At 46.2% G+C, this 19,447-nt stretch overlaps 5 non-coding genes across 5 annotated transcripts; all 5 read right to left on the reverse strand.

The window, feature by feature from the left end:
* Positions 1–2,234: 2,234 nt before the first annotated feature.
* Positions 2,235–2,425, reverse strand: LOC141193898 (U2 spliceosomal RNA). The gene has a single exon (XR_012266702.1). It is a non-coding gene; the product is annotated as a U2 spliceosomal RNA (small nuclear RNA).
* Positions 2,426–11,006: 8,581 nt separating this feature from the next.
* LOC141193783 (U2 spliceosomal RNA) lies at positions 11,007–11,197 on the reverse strand. The gene has a single exon (XR_012266607.1). It is a non-coding gene; the product is annotated as a U2 spliceosomal RNA (small nuclear RNA).
* A 1,115-nt stretch (positions 11,198–12,312) lies between these two features.
* On the reverse strand, positions 12,313–12,503 carry LOC141193795 (U2 spliceosomal RNA). The gene has a single exon (XR_012266608.1). It is a non-coding gene; the product is annotated as a U2 spliceosomal RNA (small nuclear RNA).
* Positions 12,504–13,618: 1,115 nt separating this feature from the next.
* LOC141193801 (U2 spliceosomal RNA) lies at positions 13,619–13,809 on the reverse strand. The gene has a single exon (XR_012266609.1). It is a non-coding gene; the product is annotated as a U2 spliceosomal RNA (small nuclear RNA).
* Positions 13,810–14,924: 1,115 nt separating this feature from the next.
* Positions 14,925–15,113, reverse strand: LOC141193728 (U2 spliceosomal RNA). Its single transcript, XR_012266599.1, has one exon. It is a non-coding gene; the product is annotated as a U2 spliceosomal RNA (small nuclear RNA).
* Positions 15,114–19,447: the final 4,334 nt, after the last annotated feature.

The following is a 19,447-nucleotide window of genomic DNA, read 5'->3' on the forward strand; positions in this document are numbered from 1 at the left end:
GACAGAGCATCGACTGAGTCAGACTGTTTTTGACCTTTAGTAATGTCCACAAAGCTTTTTCTGGGGTCACCCGGGCTGACCCTGCTGGCATCAGCAGGAACTCCTGCGGAACTAGCCGCAGGCGCCCGAGAGCCACCACGAGACCTTGTCCGCATCGGACAATTACTGAACAGGTGAGTAGACATTCCGCACCCACTGCAGGTCTTACTGTTCTTACAGTCCTTTGAGGCATGACCCCATTGTCCACAGTTGTGGCACTGACTCATCCGCTCGTTCTTACAATCGCTCTGTATGTGACCAAGGTCACCACACCTACGACACCTGAATGGTTGTCCATCATAGAAGAGGTAGCCATGGTCTCTTCCGAGCACCACTGTGGAGGGGGGGTGCATAAGGCCTTCTACACCCCCAGGGTCAAGTCTGAAGCGTACCATAAAGCGTCGTTTCCCATTCCAGAAACCACTCCGACCTTTGACGTTCCCCGTAAATCTGACAGATGTACAATATCTGCTCAGAAAAAGCTCAATATCATCTGTGGACACATGGGGGTTAAACATGTATACCACAAGGGGAACGTCAACTCCGCCATAGAGACCCGTAAAAATCACTCCGTCCAACAGCTTGCTGTTACGGTGGCCCTTAACGCATTCGTAAAAGTGCTGGCAGGCAACCTTGGTCGAGAACGTGAGAATATATGTACTCTGCCCCTTCTCCTGCAGGCAGTAAACATCATGATCTTTCACGTTCAACAGATCTCTCAAAATCTGTACATAGAACTCACGGGGGTTGTCATATCCGACGTGGTTTGCTGGAACCTCGATACGCACCGAGTTCCTGATCTGGCCGGAGCCAGTGGAAAATTGAAATGAACAAGGCATCTCACCAAAGTGGCAAAGGCTTACCGTCACCACGGGCTCGGCCTTTCGCCTGGGGATCGCAACTTGTTGCCCGGGGACTAAGCCAGCTCCCTAATAGCAGCAGGGGGGTGAAGTCCCACCAAAAGGTGAGACGATCCCCCCAGGCCAAGGAGCCGGGTACCCTGGGCACCTCTCAGCCAAGACCAAGGCAGCAACCGTTAGATCACTGCACCTGATCTCAGCCAAAAGGCCGAGAAGCGATAACCAGAATTGGTTTCAAACTACGGAGCCACCCAAGGATCCTGAAAAGTCCATTTGTGGAGATGAGCTCCTGGACTCCCGTTAAGAAGACATGTTGTCAACCTCTAGATCCCTTACATGCCTGCACTTTTCGGCTTGCTGCTGCTGCAATCCACGCGTTTTAGATCTGCATAACTCCACCTCTTTAAACACAGCACCTTCACCCCCTGCTGTTCCCACCCGCCTCAACACCGTTGGAAGGGAGGAGAACCAATTAAGGCGGGGGGTGGGGTGGAACGAGCAGCTGTCTACCCTTAGCAGGAGGGCTCCTGATTACATACCTCTCCTGCTGCTGCTGCTGCTGGCTGTCCAGCAGCAGACTGAAGGTGGCTGCTGCTGTGCACAGGTATATAAAGGCTCAGAGCCTATTATGACACGCGCAGCCAGCGTTCCATTGCCACATTCCATCTACTGCAGGCAGGATACCTGGCTGGCTGAATGTCGCTGAGAAGCTCACAGAGACCGCCATAAGCAACAGTTTAACAGAATGCCACAGACTAATCAACCAAACTTTTTGGGTTGGGTTCTCTTTTATAGTCTGCAGGCAATAAATGAAAGAAGTCAGTGTTCCAGCAGAAGGAGACAACGTTTCAGAAAAGGCATTGTAGCAAACCAAAAAAGAAATTTTAAGCGCAGCAGAGTAACCAGCGCACATACCTGTTAGCTCAGGTGAGTTTAAAAGGCTGCTGTTGATAACAAGGGCATTTGCTAAATAGATGGTGTGTGTGCAACAATATACTGAAAGGTCAATTATATTGTGCAGCTTATCTCACCACCTGTAGTTATTTAGGTGAAAGCTCCAAAATGCTTGCCTAATATGTCTGTTTATCCAAAAGGAAGTAAAAAGGGAGAGCTAGAAAGATAGCATTGCATCACATTACATGGCAATGCAATGCACAGTTGCTGAAGTTGAACCAAAATGAGCTTGTAATCTGGCTTCTGCAACTTTGAACATGAAAAATCCAATGAGGAGAAGAAAAGCAAAGCCAAAGAGTCCATCCCAAAATCCGACAAACAAGCAAAATGAACAAAAAACATTGAATTCAATTCTTTCTGATTTTAGAAACTGCATTAAAGAAGGGGTGCACTGGTCCTGGATATACTGCAATACCAGGTCAATGCGTGGAGTGGACAGAGCAAGCTCTTTTTCCATCTCCCTGTTCTAAAAATCCATTTAATATATGGTCCCCAGATAGGGGACGTATCAGATATTAAACTGATAAGAACAGATACTACACTTGATCTTAGCCAAAAGGCCGAGAAGCGATAACCAGAATTGGTTTCAAACTACGGAGCCACCCAAGGATCCTGAAAAGTCCATTTGTGGAGATGAGCTCCTGGACTCCTGTTAACCCCTTCCCGACCCGTGTCACACCGTTTGTGACATGGAAAACAGTTCGTTCCCGACCCATGTCACAGCGTGTGTGACATGGAGGGAAAGAGCCCCTGCAGCGCCCGCGAGCGGGGTCGCTCAGGTGTCACAGTTGCTACTGCAACTAGACAACCTGTAGTTGACCCCACAGGGGGTGGATTAACCCCCCCGTGCCTAAAACCCCTCCGATTGGCAGTTTCACTTTCACTTTTAGTGAAACTGCCAATCGGAATGAATGAAATATTTCACCAATGGAAATTGGTGAAATATTTACTTTCTGGGCATGGCCTGATGCTTATAGCATCAGCCATTGGCTGGGGGGAGTGTCACCTCTGTGTCACCCCCCCAGATCTGATTGGGGGCTAGCGTCACATGGACACTAGCTCCAATCAGATGTCGAGCGGTGTATTTACTATGGCTGACCAAACTTTCCAGATCCATCCCTTCCGTGGAGCCAGAGGAGTTTGGTCACGCCGATCCGCTGCTGCCACAGATCATCTGCCCCGCCGCCGATCGTCTGCCACCTCCATCGCCGCCACCGATCCTCTGCACCCGCCGCTGCCACCGCTGCTGATCTGCCGCCGACCCCCTGCACCCGCTGCTGCCTCCGCTGCTGATCCGCTGCCGGTAGTATCCCCCCCCTTATCAGATTTCCAGCCCCCACTTCCCCCCCACCCCCCCTCCACCCCCCTTCCACCCCCCTTCCACCCCAGTCCCAATTTCTCACCTGTACCCCGACCTCCGCTCCCTCCCTCTCCCACGTCTTCATCCACCGGCTGCTGCTCTCCTTCTGACAGCCGGTGGACTGTGATCACAGGCAGCAGCAGACTCAGTGTAAATCTCCTGTGCCTGTGATCACACCACCATCCCCCAGTCCCAGGGATCACACCATCATCCCCCAGTCCTAGTGATCTCACCCACCATCCCCCAGTCCTAGTGATCTCACCCCCCCAGTGATCACCCGCCCCCTCCCCCGTCCGAGTGATCACCCCCCCTGCTGCTGCCAGCTACTGCCTGCCGGCCCCTACCCCCCTTGCTGCTGCCGGCTCCTGCCCCCCTTTCTGCCCCTTCTGCCCCAGTGATACCCCCCCTGCTGCTGTTGGCTCTTCTATCTCCTCAGCCCCCCCCTGCGCCCCGTGCGCCTGAGCGCGCCCCCTCCTGCACCCCGTGCGCCTGAGCGCGCCCCCTCCTGCGCCCCGTGTGCCTGAGCGCGCCCCCTCCTGCGCCCCGTGCGCCTGAGCGCGCCCCCTCCTGCGCCCCGTGCGCCTGAGCGCGCCCCCTCCTGCGCCCCGTGCGCCTGAGCGCGCCCCCTCCTGCGCCCCGTACGCCTGAGCGCGCCCCCTCCTGCGCCCCGTGCGCCTGAGCGCGCCCCCTCCTGCGCCCCGTACGCCTGAGCACGCCCCCTCCTGCGCCCCGTACGCCTGAGCGCGCCCCCTCCTGCGCCCCGTACGCCTGAGCACGCCCCCTCCTGCGCCCCGTACGCCTGAGCGCGCCCCCTCCTGCGCCCCGTACGCCTCCACACGTGATTTACACCAAGCACTCACACATACACACGTACACTCATACTAATAATAAAGTTTAGATTTTTTTTTTCCCCACAGCACACAAAATGTCCCGCCCGTCCCGCCCTAGGGCGTACTCAGCTGAGGAGGCATATTCATTTATTGCCTCCGAAGCTGATAGTGAGGGAGAGGACCCCACGTTCCTCTATTCCTCTCATTCTTCCTCCTCCAGTGACACCGAGCCGGCACCAAGACGACGTCAGAGGTCAAGGCATCGTCCGGAGGCCGTGGAAGAAGACCCACAGCCATCTGTAAGTAACCCTCAACCTGGTGCTAGTCAAGCCCAACCTAGCACCAGTGCCCCGGTGTGGACCCCCGTCCCTGAAAATTACGCTCCGCGGATTCCTGATTTCCTTCCCCAATCAGGAATCCAGTTTGAGACCGCAAACCTCAGGGAAATAGACTTTTTCAAAGTCTATTTCTCTGAGGCCATTGTCAGTCTCATGGTGGAGCAGACTAACATTTACGCCCAACAATTTTTGTCTGCAAACCCAAATTCAATGTTTTCTACTTGGAGTCCCGTTGACTCAGTAGAAATGTTAAAATATTGGGGACTGGTACTTCACATGGGGATTGTGAAGAAACCAGAAATCCGTCAATACTGGAGTACCGATATTTTATATCAAACTCCAGTGTTCGGAATGGTGATGACCCGCAAAAGATTTGAGGTCATTCACAAATTTTTGCATTTCAGGGATAACACGGACAGCCTTCCCCGCGATGACCCGAATTTTGACAGACTGTTCAAAATTCGTCCGGTCATAGAACACTTCAGCAACAAGTTTGCTGAAGTGTACGTTCCCCAAAGGGAAATTTCTGTGGATGAATCCCTCATCCACTTCAAAGGGAGGCTTCAATTCCGACAATACCTGCCCAGTAAGAGGGCCAGGTACGGAATAAAGCTCTACAAGCTGTGCGAGAGTGCCTCAGGGTACACTCACAGCTTTAGAGTTTACGAAGGAAAGGATTCGAGGATTCAGCCCCCAGAATGTCCACCTGCTCTGAAGGTAAGTGGGAAAATAGTGTGGGATTTGATCCGCCCACTGCTTGATAAAGGTTACCATCTATACGTTGATAACTTTTATACAAGCATTCCCCTATTTCAGTCCCTCTCTGCCAGAGCTACCGCCGCTTGCGGTACTGTGCGCAGAACCAAGAGGGGTCTCCCTTTGACGCTAATTGAGCAGGTTTTCCCAAAGGGTGAGAGCCGAGCTCAATGTAGCGGCAACATGGTTGTGGTGAAGTACAAAGACAAAAGGGACGTCTTTTTCTTGACCACAATCCATGGTCCCGGCACCACGGCCACCAACGTTAGAGGTACCCCAGCACCGGTCCGCAAACCGGACTGTGCCCTGGGGTACAACAAGCACATGGGGGGAGTTGATCTTTCTGATCAAGTCCTCCAGCCCTACAGTGCGATGAGGAAGGCGAAAGTCTGGTATAAAAAACTGGCCGTGCACATCGTTCAAATGGCACTGTATAATGCATACGTGCTGTCACGATGTGCAGGCCAGACCACCAACACCTTCCTCAACTTCCAGGAGGCAGTGATAAAGGCCCTGATTTTTAGAAGCGAAGAAGAAGCGGGCCCCAGCACCCCTGGAACTCGAGTCTCCCGTGTGGTACCAGGGCAACATTTTCCTGGTGAGGTCACGGTAAGAAAAAGGTGCCGGGTCTGCCATAAAAGGGGGATAAGAAAGGTCACCCGTTTCCAATGTGAAACGTGTCCTGATAAACCGGGACTGTGTTTGAATGAATGTTTCAAAATTCATCACATGTCCCCGGACTAAACACATCCTGACCTTCCCTACAGAACTCACCCACACTAGCATGACATACAAAACATCACGCACACACACAACAACCTCACGTACACTACAACACACACCAACCTATGTCAGGTTGGTGTGTGTGTTGTAGTGTATGTGAGGTTGTTTGTGTGTGTGTGGTGTATACACCACACCACACACCAAACTCACATACACTACATCTAGATAAGTTCCCTGGGGGGTCTAGTTTCCAAAATAGGGTCACTTGTGGGGGAGCTTCAATGTTTACACACAGGGGCTCTCCAAACGCAACATGGTTCCAATTTGTTAGCGGACACCATGTCGTGTTTGGACAGCCCCTGTGTGCCGAAACATTGGAGCTCCCCCACAAGTCACCCCATTTTGGAAACTAGAACCCCCAAGGCACCTATCTAGATGCATAGTGAGCACTTGGAACCCCCAAGTGCTTCACAAATTGATTCGTAAAAATGAAAAAGTATTTTTTTTTCCACTTTTTCATTTTTACGAATCAATTTGTGAAGCACCTGGGGGTTCCAAGTGCTCACTATGCATCTAGATAGGTGCCTTGGGGGGTCTAGTTTCCAAAATGGGGTCACTTATGGGGGAGCTCCAATGTTTAGGCACACAGGAGCTCTTTAAACGCAACATGGTGTCCGCTAACAATTTGAGCCGAAATTGTTAGCGGACACCATGTTGCGTTTGGAGAGGCCCTGTGTGCCAAAACATTGGAGCTCCCCCACAAGTGACCCCATTTTGGAAACTAGACCCCCCAAGGCACCTATCTAGATGCATAGTGAGCACTTGGAACCCCCAGGTGCTTCACAAATTAATCCGTAAAAATGAAAAAGTATTTTTTTTTCCACTTTTTCATTTTTACTAATCAATTTGTGAAGCACCTGGGGGTTCCAAGTGCTCACTATGCATCTAGATAGGTGCCTTGGGGGGTCTAGTTTCCAAAATGGGGTCACTTATGGGGGAGCTCCAATGTTTAGGCACACAGGAGCTCTTTAAACGCAACATGGTGTCCGCTAACAATTTGAGCCGAAATTGTTAGCGGACACCATGTTGCGTTTGGAGAGGCCCTGTGTGCCAAAACATTGGAGCTCCCCCACAAGTGACCCCATTTTGGAAACTAGACCCCCCAAGGCACCTATCTAGATGCATAGTGAGCACTTGGAACCCCCAGGTGCTTCACAAATTAATCCGTAAAAATGAAAAAGTATTTTTTTTTCCACTTTTTCATTTTTACGAATCAATTTGTGAAGCACCTGGGGGTTCCAAGTGCTCACTATGCATCTAGATAGGTGCCTTGGGGGGTCTAGTTTCCAAAATGGGGTCACTTATGGGGGAGCTCCAATGTTTAGGCACACAGGAGCTCTTTAAACGCAACATGGTGTCCGCTAACAATTTGAGCCGAAATTGTTAGCGGACACCATGTTGCGTTTGGAGAGGCCCTGTGTGCCAAAACATTGGAGCTCCCCCACAAGTGACCCCATTTTGGAAACTAGACCCCCCAAGGCACCTATCTAGATGCATAGTGAGCACTTGGAACCCCCAGGTGCTTCACAAATTAATCCGTAAAAATGAAAAAGTATTTTTTTTTCCACTTTTTCATTTTTACGAATCAATTTGTGAAGCACCTGGGGGTTCCAAGTGCTCACTATGCATCTAGATAGGTGCCTTGGGGGGTCTAGTTTCCAAAATGGGGTCACTTATGGGGGAGCTCCAATGTTTAGGCACACAGGAGCTCTTTAAACGCAACATGGTGTCCGCTAACAATTTGAGCCGAAATTGTTAGCGGACACCATGTTGCGTTTGGAGAGGCCCTGTGTGCCAAAACATTGGAGCTCCCCCACAAGTGACCCCATTTTGGAAACTAGACCCCCCAAGGCACCTATCTAGATGCATAGTGAGCACTTGGAACCCCCAGGTGCTTCACAAATTAATCCGTAAAAATGAAAAAGTATTTTTTTTTCCACTTTTTCATTTTTACGAATCAATTTGTGAAGCACCTGGGGGTTCCAAGTGCTCACTATGCATCTAGATAGGTGCCTTGGGGGGTCTAGTTTCCAAAATGGGGTCACTTATGGGGGAGCTCCAATGTTTAGGCACACAGGAGCTCTTTAAACGCAACATGGTGTCCGCTAACAATTTGAGCCGAAATTGTTAGCGGACACCATGTTGCGTTTGGAGAGGCCCTGTGTGCCAAAACATTGGAGCTCCCCCACAAGTGACCCCATTTTGGAAACTAGACCCCCCAAGGCACCTATCTAGATGCATAGTGAGCACTTGGAACCCCCAGGTGCTTCACAAATTAATCCGTAAAAATGAAAAAGTATTTTTTTTTCCACTTTTTCATTTTTACGAATCAATTTGTGAAGCACCTGGGGGTTCCAAGTGCTCACTATGCATCTAGATAGGTGCCTTGGGGGGTCTAGTTTCCAAAATGGGGTCACTTATGGGGGAGCTCCAATGTTTAGGCACACAGGAGCTCTTTAAACGCAACATGGTGTCCGCTAACAATTTGAGCCGAAATTGTTAGCGGACACCATGTTGCGTTTGGAGAGGCCCTGTGTGCCAAAACATTGGAGCTCCCCCACAAGTGACCCCATTTTGGAAACTAGACCCCCCAAGGCACCTATCTAGATGCATAGTGAGCACTTGGAACCCCCAGGTGCTTCACAAATTAATCCGTAAAAATGAAAAAGTATTTTTTTTTCCACTTTTTCATTTTTACGAATCAATTTGTGAAGCACCTGGGGGTTCCAAGTGCTCACTATGCATCTAGATAGGTGCCTTGGGGGGTCTAGTTTCCAAAATGGGGTCACTTATGGGGGAGCTCCAATGTTTAGGCACACAGGAGCTCTTTAAACGCAACATGGTGTCCGCTAACAATTTCGGCTCAAATTGTTAGCGGACACCATGTTGCGTTTGGAGAGGCCCTGTGTGCCTAAACTTTGGAGCTCCCCCACAAGTGACCCCATTTTGGAAACTAGACCCCCCAAGGCACCTATCTAGATGCATAGTGAGCACTTGGAACCCCCAGGTGCTTCACAAATTAATCCGTAAAAATTAAAAATACTTTTTTTTTTTTACAAAAAAATTCTTTTAGCCTATTTTTTTTAATTTTCACATAGGTAACAGGATAAAATGCATCCTAAAATTTGTTGGGCAATTTCTCCTGAGTACACCGATACCTCATATGTGGTCATAAACCACTGTTTGGGCGCATGGCAGGGCTCAGAAGGGAAGGAGCGCAATTTGACTTTTGGAGCTAATTTTCCAATCAAAAAGTGAAATGGCGCTCCTTCCCTTCTGAGCCCTGTCGTGTGCCCAAACAGTGGTTTATGACCACATATGAGGTATTGGTTTACTCAGGAGAAAATGGCCAACAAATTTTAGGATGCATTTTACCCTGTTACCCATGTGAAAATTAAAAAATTTAGGCTAGAAAAAAAATTTTGTTAGAAAAATTAAAATGTTCATTTTTTTCTTCCATTTTGCTTTAGTTCCTGTGATGCACCTGAAGGGTTAATAATCTTCATGAATGTAGTTTTGAGTAGCTTGAGGGGTGCAGTTTTTGGAATGGTGTCACTTTTGGGTGTTTTCTGTCATGTACACCCCTCAAAGGGACTTCAAATGTGATGTGGTCACTAAAAAAAATGGCTTTGCAAATTTTGCTGGAAAAAAGAAAATTTGCTGATGAACTTTGAACCCTTCTAACTTCCTACAAAAATTTTTTTTTTTTTTCAAAATTGTGCTGATGTAAAGTAGACATGTGGGAAATGTTATTTATTAACTATTTTGTGTCACATCACTCTCTAGTTTAGCAGAATAAAAATTCAAAATTTGAAAATTGCAAAATTTTCAAAATTTTTCCCATATTTTTGATTTTTTCACAAATAAACGCAAATATTATCGACCTAAATTTAATACTAACATGAAGCCCAATATGTCACGAAAAAACAATCTCAGAATCGCTAGGATCCGTTGAAGTGTTCCAGAGTTTTTAATTCATAAAGGGACACTGGTCAGAATTGACAAAAATGCCAAGGTCTTTAGGGTCAAAATAGGCTGGGTCCTGAAGGGGTTAAGAAGACATGTTGTCAACCTCTAGATCCCTTACATGCCTGCACTTTTCGGCTTGCTGCTGCTGCAATCCACGCGTTTTAGATCTGCATAACTCCACCTCTTTAAACACAGCACCTTCACCCCCTGCTGTTCCCACCCGCCTCAACACCGTTGGAAGGGAGGAGAACCAATTAAGGCGGGGGGTGGGGTGGAACGAGCAGCTGTCTACCCTTAGCAGGAGGGCTCCTGATTACATACCTCTCCTGCTGCTGCTGCTGCTAGCTGTCCAGCAGCAGACTGAAGGTGGCTGCTGCTGTGCACAGGTATATAAAGGCTCAGAGCCTATTATGACACGCGCAGCCAGCGTTCCATTGCCACATTCCATCTACTGCAGGCAGGATACCTGGCTGGCTGAATGTCGCTGAGAAGCTCACAGAGACCGCCATAAGCAACAGTTTAACAGAATGCCACAGACTAATCAACCAAACTTTTTGGGTTGGGTTCTATTTTATAGTCTGCAGGCATTAAATGAAAGAAGTCAGTGTTCCAGCAGAAGGAGACAACGTTTCAGAAAAGGCATTGTAGCAAACCAAAAAAGAAATTTTAAGCGCAGCAGAGTAACCAGCGCACATACCTGTTAGCTCAGGTGAGTTTAAAAGGCTGCTGTTGATAACAAGGGCATTTGCTAAATAGATGGTGTGTGTGCAACAATATACTGAAAGGTCAATTATATTGTGCAGCTTATCTCACCACCTGTAGTTATTTAGGAGAAAGCTCCAAAATGCTTGCCTAATATGTCTGTTTATCCAAAAGGAAGTAAAAAGGGAGAGCTAGAAAGATAGCATTGCATCACATTACATGGCAATGCAATGCACAGTTGCTGAAGTTGAACCAAAATGAGCTTGTAATCTGGCTTCTGCAACTTTGAACATGAAAAATCCAATGAGGAGAAGAAAAGCAAAGCCAAAGAGTCCATCCCAAAATCCGACAAACAAGCAAAATGAACAAAAAACATTGAATTCAATTCTTTCTGATTTTAGAAACTGCATTAAAGAAGGGGTGCACCGGTCCTGGAGATACTGCAATACCAGGTCAATGCGTGGAGTGGACAGAGCAAGCTCTTTTTCCATCTCCCTGTTCTAAAAATCCATTTAATATATGGTCCCCAGATAGGGGACGTATCAGATATTAAACTGATAAGAACAGATACTACACTTGATCTTAGCCAAAAGGCCGAGAAGCGATAACCAGAATTGGTTTCAAACTACGGAGCCACCCAAGGATCCTGAAAAGTCCATTTGTGGAGATGAGCTCCTGGACTCCCGTTAAGAAGACATGTTGTCAACCTCTAGATCCCTTACATGCCTGCACTTTTCGGCTTGCTGCTGCTGCAATCCACGCGTTTTAGATCTGCATAACTCCACCTCTTTAAACACAGCACCTTCACCCCCTGCTGTTCCCACCCGCCTCAACACCGTTGGAAGGGAGGAGAACCAATTAAGGCGGGGGGTGGGGTGGAACGAGCAGCTGTCTACCCTTAGCAGGAGGGCTCCTGATTACATACCTCTCCTGCTGCTGCTGCTGCTGGCTGTCCAGCAGCAGACTGAAGGTGGCTGCTGCTGTGCACAGGTATATAAAGGCTCAGAGCCTATTATGACACGCGCAGCCAGCGTTCCATTCCCACATTCCATCTACTGCAGGCAGGATACCTGGCTGGCTGAATGTCGCTGAGAAGCTCACAGAGACCGCCATAAGCAACAGTTTAACAGAATGCCACAGACTAATCAACCAAACTTTTTGGGTTGGGTTCTCTTTTATAGTCTGCAGGCATTAAATGAAAGAAGTCAGTGTTCCAGCAGAAGGAGACAACGTTTCAGAAAAGGCATTGTAGCAAACCAAAAAAGAAATTTTAAGCGCAGCAGAGTAACCAGCGCACATACCTGTTAGCTCAGGTGAGTTTAAAAGGCTGCTGTTGATAACAAGGGCATTTGCTAAATAGATGGTGTGTGTGCAACAATATACTGAAAGGTCAATTATATTGTGCAGCTTATCTCACCACCTGTAGTTATTTAGGTGAAAGCTCCAAAATGCTTGCCTAATATGTCTGTTTATCCAAAAGGAAGTAAAAAGGGAGAGCTAGAAAGATAGCATTGCATCACATTACATGGCAATGCAATGCACAGTTGCTGAAGTTGAACCAAAATGAGCTTGTAATCTGGCTTCTGCAACTTTGAACATGAAAAATCCAATGAGGAGAAGAAAAGCAAAGCCAAAGAGTCCATCCCAAAATCCGACAAACAAGCAAAATGAACAAAAAACATTGAATTCAATTCTTTCTGATTTTAGAAACTGCATTAAAGAAGGGGTGCACCGGTCCTGGAGATACTGCAATACCAGGTCAATGCGTGGAGTGGACAGAGCAAGCTCTTTTTCCATCTCCCTGTTCTAAAAATCCATTTAATATATGGTCCCCAGATAGGGGACGTATCAGATATTAAACTGATAAGAACAGATACTACACTTGATCTTAGCCAAAAGGCCGAGAAGCGATAACCAGAATTGGTTTCAAACTACGGAGCCACCCAAGGATCCTGAAAAGTCCATTTGTGGAGATGAGCTCCTGGACTCCCGTTAAGAAGACATGTTGTCAACCTCTAGATCCCTTACATGCCTGCACTTTTCGGCTTGCTGCTGCTGCAATCCACGCGTTTTAGATCTGCATAACTCCACCTCTTTAAACACAGCACCTTCACCCCCTGCTGTTCCCACCCGCCTCAACACCGTTGGAAGGGAGGAGAACCAATTAAGGCGGGGGGTGGGGTGGAACGAGCAGCTGTCTACCCTTAGCAGGAGGGCTCCTGATTACATACCTCTCCTGCTGCTGCTGCTGCTGGCTGTCCAGCAGCAGACTGAAGGTGGCTGCTGCTGTGCACAGGTATATAAAGGCTCAGAGCCTATTATGACACGCGCAGCCAGCGTTCCATTGCCACATTCCATCTACTGCAGGCAGGATACCTGGCTGGCTGAATGTCGCTGAGAAGCTCACAGAGACCGCCATAAGCAACAGTTTAACAGAATGCCACAGACTAATCAACCAAACTTTTTGGGTTGGGTTCTCTTTTATAGTCTGCAGGCATTAAATGAAAGAAGTCAGTGTTCCAGCAGAAGGAGACAACGTTTCAGAAAAGGCATTGTAGCAAACCAAAAAAGAAATTTTAAGCGCAGCAGAGTAACCAGCGCACATACCTGTTAGCTCAGGTGAGTTTAAAAGGCTGCTGTTGATAACAAGGGCATTTGCTAAATAGATGGTGTGTGTGCAACAATATACTGAAAGGTCAATTATATTGTGCAGCTTATCTCACCACCTGTAGTTATTTAGGTGAAAGCTCCAAAATGCTTGCCTAATATGTCTGTTTATCCAAAAGGAAGTAAAAAGGGAGAGCTAGAAAGATAGCATTGCATCACATTACATGGCAATGCAATGCACAGTTGCTGAAGTTGAACCAAAATGAGCTTGTAATCTGGCTTCTGCAACTTTGAACATGAAAAATCCAATGAGGAGAAGAAAAGCAAAGCCAAAGAGTCCATCCCAAAATCCGACAAACAAGCAAAATGAACAAAAAACATTGAATTCAATTCTTTCTGATTTTAGAAACTGCATTAAAGAAGGGGTGCACCGGTCCTGGAGATACTGCAATACCAGGTCAATGCGTGGAGTGGACAGAGCAAGCTCTTTTTCCATCTCCCTGTTCTAAAAATCCATTTAATATATGGTCCCCAGATAGGGGACGTATCAGATATTAAACTGATAAGAACAGATACTACACTTGATCTTAGCCAAAAGGCCGAGAAGCGATAACCAGAATTGGTTTCAAACTACGGAGCCACCCAAGGATCCTGAAAAGTCCATTTGTGGAGATGAGCTCCTGGACTCCCGTTAAGAAGACATGTTGTCAACCTCTAGATCCCTTACATGCCTGCACTTTTCGGCTTGCTGCTGCTGCAATCCACGCGTTTTAGATCTGCATAACTCCACCTCTTTAAACACAGCACCTTCACCCCCTGCTGTTCCCACCCGCCTCAACACCGTTGGAAGGGAGGAGAACCAATTAAGGCGGGGGGTGGGGTGGAACGAGCAGCTGTCTACCCTTAGCAGGAGGGCTCCTGATTACATACCTCTCCTGCTGCTGCTGCTGCTGGCTGTCCAGCAGCAGACTGAAGGTGGCTGCTGCTGTGCACAGGTATATAAAGGCTCAGAGCCTATTATGACACGCGCAGCCAGCGTTCCATTGCCACATTCCATCTACTGCAGGCAGGATACCTGGCTGGCTGAATGTCGCTGAGAAGCTCACAGAGACCGCCATAAGCAACAGTTTAACAGAATGCCACAGACTAATCAACCAAACTTTTTGGGTTGGGTTCTCTTTTATAGTCTGCAGGCATTAAATGAAAGAAGTCAGTGTTCCAGCAGAGGGAGACAACGTTTCAGAAAAGGCATTGTAGCAAACCAAAAAAGAAATTTTAAGCGCAGCAGAGTAACCAGCGCACATACCTGTTAGCTCAGGTGAGTTTAAAAGGCTGCTGTTGATAACAAGGGCATTTGCTAAATAGATGGTGTGTGTGCAACAATATACTGAAAGGTCAATTATATTGTGCAGCTTATCTCACCACCTGTAGTTATTTAGGTGAAAGCTCCAAAATGCTTGCCTAATATGTCTGTTTATCCAAAAGGAAGTAAAAAGGGAGAGCTAGAAAGATAGCATTGCATCACATTACATGGCAATGCAATGCACAGTTGCTGAAGTTGAACCAAAATGAGCTTGTAATCTGGCTTCTGCAACTTTGAACATGAAAAATCCAATGAGGAGAAGAAAAGCAAAGCCAAAGAGTCCATCCCAAAATCCGACAAACAAGCAAAATGAACAAAAAACATTGAATTCAATTCTTTCTGATTTTAGAAACTGCATTAAAGAAGGGGTGCACCGGTCCTGGAGATACTGCAATACCAGGTAAATGCGTGGAGTGGACAGAGCAAGCTCTTTTTCCATCTCCCTGTTCTAAAAATCCATTTAATATATGGTCCCCAGATAGGGGACGTATCAGATATTAAACTGATAAGAACAGATTTTTTTTTTTTTTTTTTTTTTTTTTTTTAAACCATTCAGGTTAGTTTTATAGCAAATCAGTAGGATATACCAAAACTGTTGCAAAAAAAACTTCTCATCATCATGGCCATATTTATTAAGCATAAAGTAACCTAATATTACAGAAAGAAGAACATCTTATTAATATAAACCAAAAGATCACTGAAATTTTACAATATGCCTCCACTTTTTAAATTTCCATATTCCCTCGGCATCTGTTCCACCACCGCTACTACTATCCATCTTGTAAATCAAAAATAGCCTAGAAAGAATAATCCTAATATATTCATTTACTGTAATTGATTTCCTTTTAAATACACAAAGATTCCTCACATCCCACAAACTTTCTAACACACAAGCCATAATTAACCACAAAACTCTCTCCTTTACACGTCCACTTGCACCAATACCAAACATAACCACACGCCAATCCACAAAAGTCACTCCTGCCAAACTCCTACACAACCCCCCTACACATTTCCACATGTCTTGCGCAAAATCACAATTCCACATCAGATGCATAACCGTCTCACAACCATTACATCCATCTCTTGGACAAACATCCGACCTAATCAAACCTCTCTTCTTTTGAACGTCTCTCACTGGAAGAATATTGTGAAACGCCATCCACACTACATCCTTCTGTTTGTTGGACATCCCATACATACCCAACTTTCTCCAAGCATCCGCAACCTCATTCCCTCTCAAACCAACAATATTAGACTCGACCTCATTTGCACACAATTTCCTATACACCCTCTTAGTCATTCTAAACTCATCCACCGGCACACTCAGCAAATCATACTTCTTGACAAACTTCTCAATCACCTCATACCACACCGGACACTTAAAAGACACAGGCACTCTCGCATTCCTCTTTCTCCAACCTAACCCATACAACATCCATCCTGCAGAATAACTTGCCATACATGCACCCTTATTACCTTTACCCAACAATACCACAATCGTCTTAATATAATGGAGCCCTAAAAAAACCTCAACATTAGGAAATCCCAAACCACCATGCTGGCAGGCCTTATAAAGGCTTTCCCTCTTCAGCTTCTCCATCTTGCTGCACCAGAAAAAGGAAAAAATCATTTTCTCAACTCTCTTCACTTTCCTAAAAGGGGATGGAAAAATTATGGCCACAAAAAGCAGAATGGGTAAGATCACTGCTTTGATAACTAGAACTTTGCCCCGCAAAGAAAGATCTCTCATTCTCCAAAAATTCAATTTTCGCTCAACACGCATACCACACTCGTCCCAACTCTCATTTCCTTTCAGATCATCATTGAAAAATACCCCTAAAACCTTAATTGCACTCTCCTCATACTTAACACCTTCCATACGAATACTGTCATCTCCAAAGCATTTGAAACTACACTTAGTCCAGTTAACTCTAAAACCTGATGCACCACAGAAAAAATCCAAAAGCAACCTCACCCTACTCATTGAAGCCATACTTTCACTCACCATCACAACATCATCCATGTAACCTAACACCTTCACATGCTTACCACCACTCCCAGGCACTAACAATCCTCTCATCATTTTCTCACGTCTCACTAAACACAGCAAAGGCTCAATCACACATACAAACAAGACAGGGGACATAGGGCACCCCTGTCTTACACCAGACCTAATCATCACTTTGTCAGACAACCATCCATTCACTAAAAACTCACTTGACACATAATCATATAAAGACTTAACTCCATTCAGAAAAACCCTAGGGAAACCCATCCTCTCCAATACTTTAAACAGAAACACATGCGAAACTCTATCAAAAGCCTTTTCGAAATCAATTGCTAACACCATACACTTCTGCTTTCTAGTCTTACAATCCCCAAGCATATCCCTTAACAATAACAAATTATCACTTATACTCCGACCAGGCACGGCACACACTTGGTCATCCTCCACAACCCTACCAATCACCTCACGCATACGATTTGCTAACAATTTACTGTAGACCTTATAATCAGCGTTAAGCAATGATATGGGTCTCCAGTTCTCCAAACGCTTTTTCTCACCCTTCTTAAACACAAGAACCACTATACCCTCTTTCATACTGTCACACAAAACACCATTCATCCACATATACCTACAAACCTCAGTCAAGTCCTTACCCAAAAACTCCCAAGCTTTCACATACAGCTCCACAGGCAACCCATCCTTCCCAGGCGTCTTATTCTTTTTAGCACTCATAACAACATTCCTCACCTCATCCAAAATAACATCCTCACACAAAGCATCACATTCATCCGAACCAAGTCTCTTCTCCATACCACTCAATACATGCGACACAAGTCCAGGATCAATCCATTTCTCATCGTACAACTTACTATAGAAGCCATTCACCTCATTCAACACATTCTTCCCAACCACACTAGATCCATCTTCACCTACCACTTCACTCAAATCCAACTTCCTTCCATTCATTTTTTTAAAAAAGTACCTGGTGCACTTTTCATTCTTTTCCAAATGCTCTAACTTGGTACGGTAAATAATCTCTTTACCTTTTTCATCCAGAAGACATTTTAACTCATTCTTAGCAACCTCAAGCTGATCAGACATATCCATTCCTTTCCTAACACACCCACGCAACCAATCAATCCGTCTACTTAAGTCATTAAATCTATTACGATATCTGGCAGCTTTTTTGTAGCCCCATTTTTTAAAGAAAGTTTTTAACTGTAATTTCACCCAATCCCACCATTCAAGCACACTACCAAAATCACGCTTACGCCACCTCCAACTTGCATACCTTTTCTCCAACTCACTCATCACCTCCTCATCCTCCAACAACCTCGTATTCAATTTCCAAACCCCACCCCCAAACACCATGTCCCCATTCGCACTAAAAACTCCACGCAAACACTCATGATCAGAAAAAGGTACCTTATGTTGAACATAACTTGAACAAACCATATTTTTGGAAAATAACATCCTATCTATCCTCGATGAAATATTACCACGGTCAGCATAATATGTAGGCGGTGGTGGAATGCCATACTCAAGTATTGCAGCGTCTAAGAAAGAAAAATCAGAAATAAGTTGAGATAACTTTTTTCCCGTAATGTCCACATTACCTTCTGTGACACAATTACAGTCACCAACAAAAACTGTAGGAATTTTTCCAGGAAGAAAAAAACTCAATTTCTCAAGAAGAGCAAGCCGCTCCTCTTTTTTAGTAGGACAATATAAATTAATCATTCTAACCTTCCACCCCCTATAACTCAAAAAAACAATAATGCAGCGACCCACCTCCACAACCGTGTAACTATCAATAGTAATATTCTTATTACCAACTAAAATCCCCACACCATCATTTTTGTTAAAGCTGGACCCCGACCAAACATACTGGCCATAAGGCCAGTCCTTATCTCCTGGAGATTCAGTAATCCCACACTCTTGTAGACAATAGACATCTGCACTCAAACCCTTTAGATAATCCAGAACTGTTGTTCTTCGGGTAACAGATCTAATTTGCCTAACATTAAGGGACACAATGTCCCATCCAGAATGATGCGGCATAACTAAAGGGGATCACACATAACCTGAAAAAAAAAGAAAGAAAACATCAACTCAACCTTCATCAAGCAAAGCAAAGCTATTACCATCTGGCTGAATGCCAAATGTAACAATGTCAGGAGAAAATACATCTGACGGGTAAGCACGAGAGTCCACCGGGCTATCACACACGGCAGCAATGGATGAACACTCAGTCCTTGGCTTCTTCTTGACCACATCAGGATCCTCCTCATCAGAGAAACGGACAGCAGACAAGTCCCCTTGGCCACCGCCCCCGATCTCCTCTGAAGCAGTATTGCACCAAGATATGACAGGAGAATTGGACAAGTCCATTTCCCCCTCACCACGGACACCAAACTGGGGAGGGAAAGGTGACATCACCTCTGGAATCACCATGTCAAAGCCTCCTGACGCAGGAGGCTGAAGCTGGGCATCTTCAAATATGTCGTCCATCTGAGTGCCATCCTCTTCCTCTTGGGGAGCAGTTGCCTCCCCGACATCCGGAAGGGGACCTTGTGGAACCCTAGTAGAAGTCGAAGGAACAGCAGGCCCCTCCGCGACCACTTGAGCAAAAGACTTAGGAGTGGTTCCAGCTTGACACTGCCTAAGAACATGCCCCTCCTCACCACAAGCATCACACTTTACCTGGTTCTTGCAGTCTTTCGCCATATGACCAGACGTGTTACACCTCCTGCAGGTTGGCGGATACCTGCAGGACTCCTGGACATGACCATACTTGTTACATCTTCTGCAGAAAAAAGGAGCATCAGGAAAGTACAAGAAACCAGTGTCTCTCCCAATAGAGAAACTCATAGGA

The sequence above is a fragment of the Phyllobates terribilis genome, unplaced genomic scaffold (assembly GCF_046119375.1).
Source record: "Phyllobates terribilis strain yellow unplaced genomic scaffold, ASM4611937v1 Scaffold_66__1_contigs__length_7565176, whole genome shotgun sequence".
NCBI lineage: Eukaryota > Metazoa > Chordata > Amphibia > Anura > Dendrobatidae > Phyllobates > Phyllobates terribilis.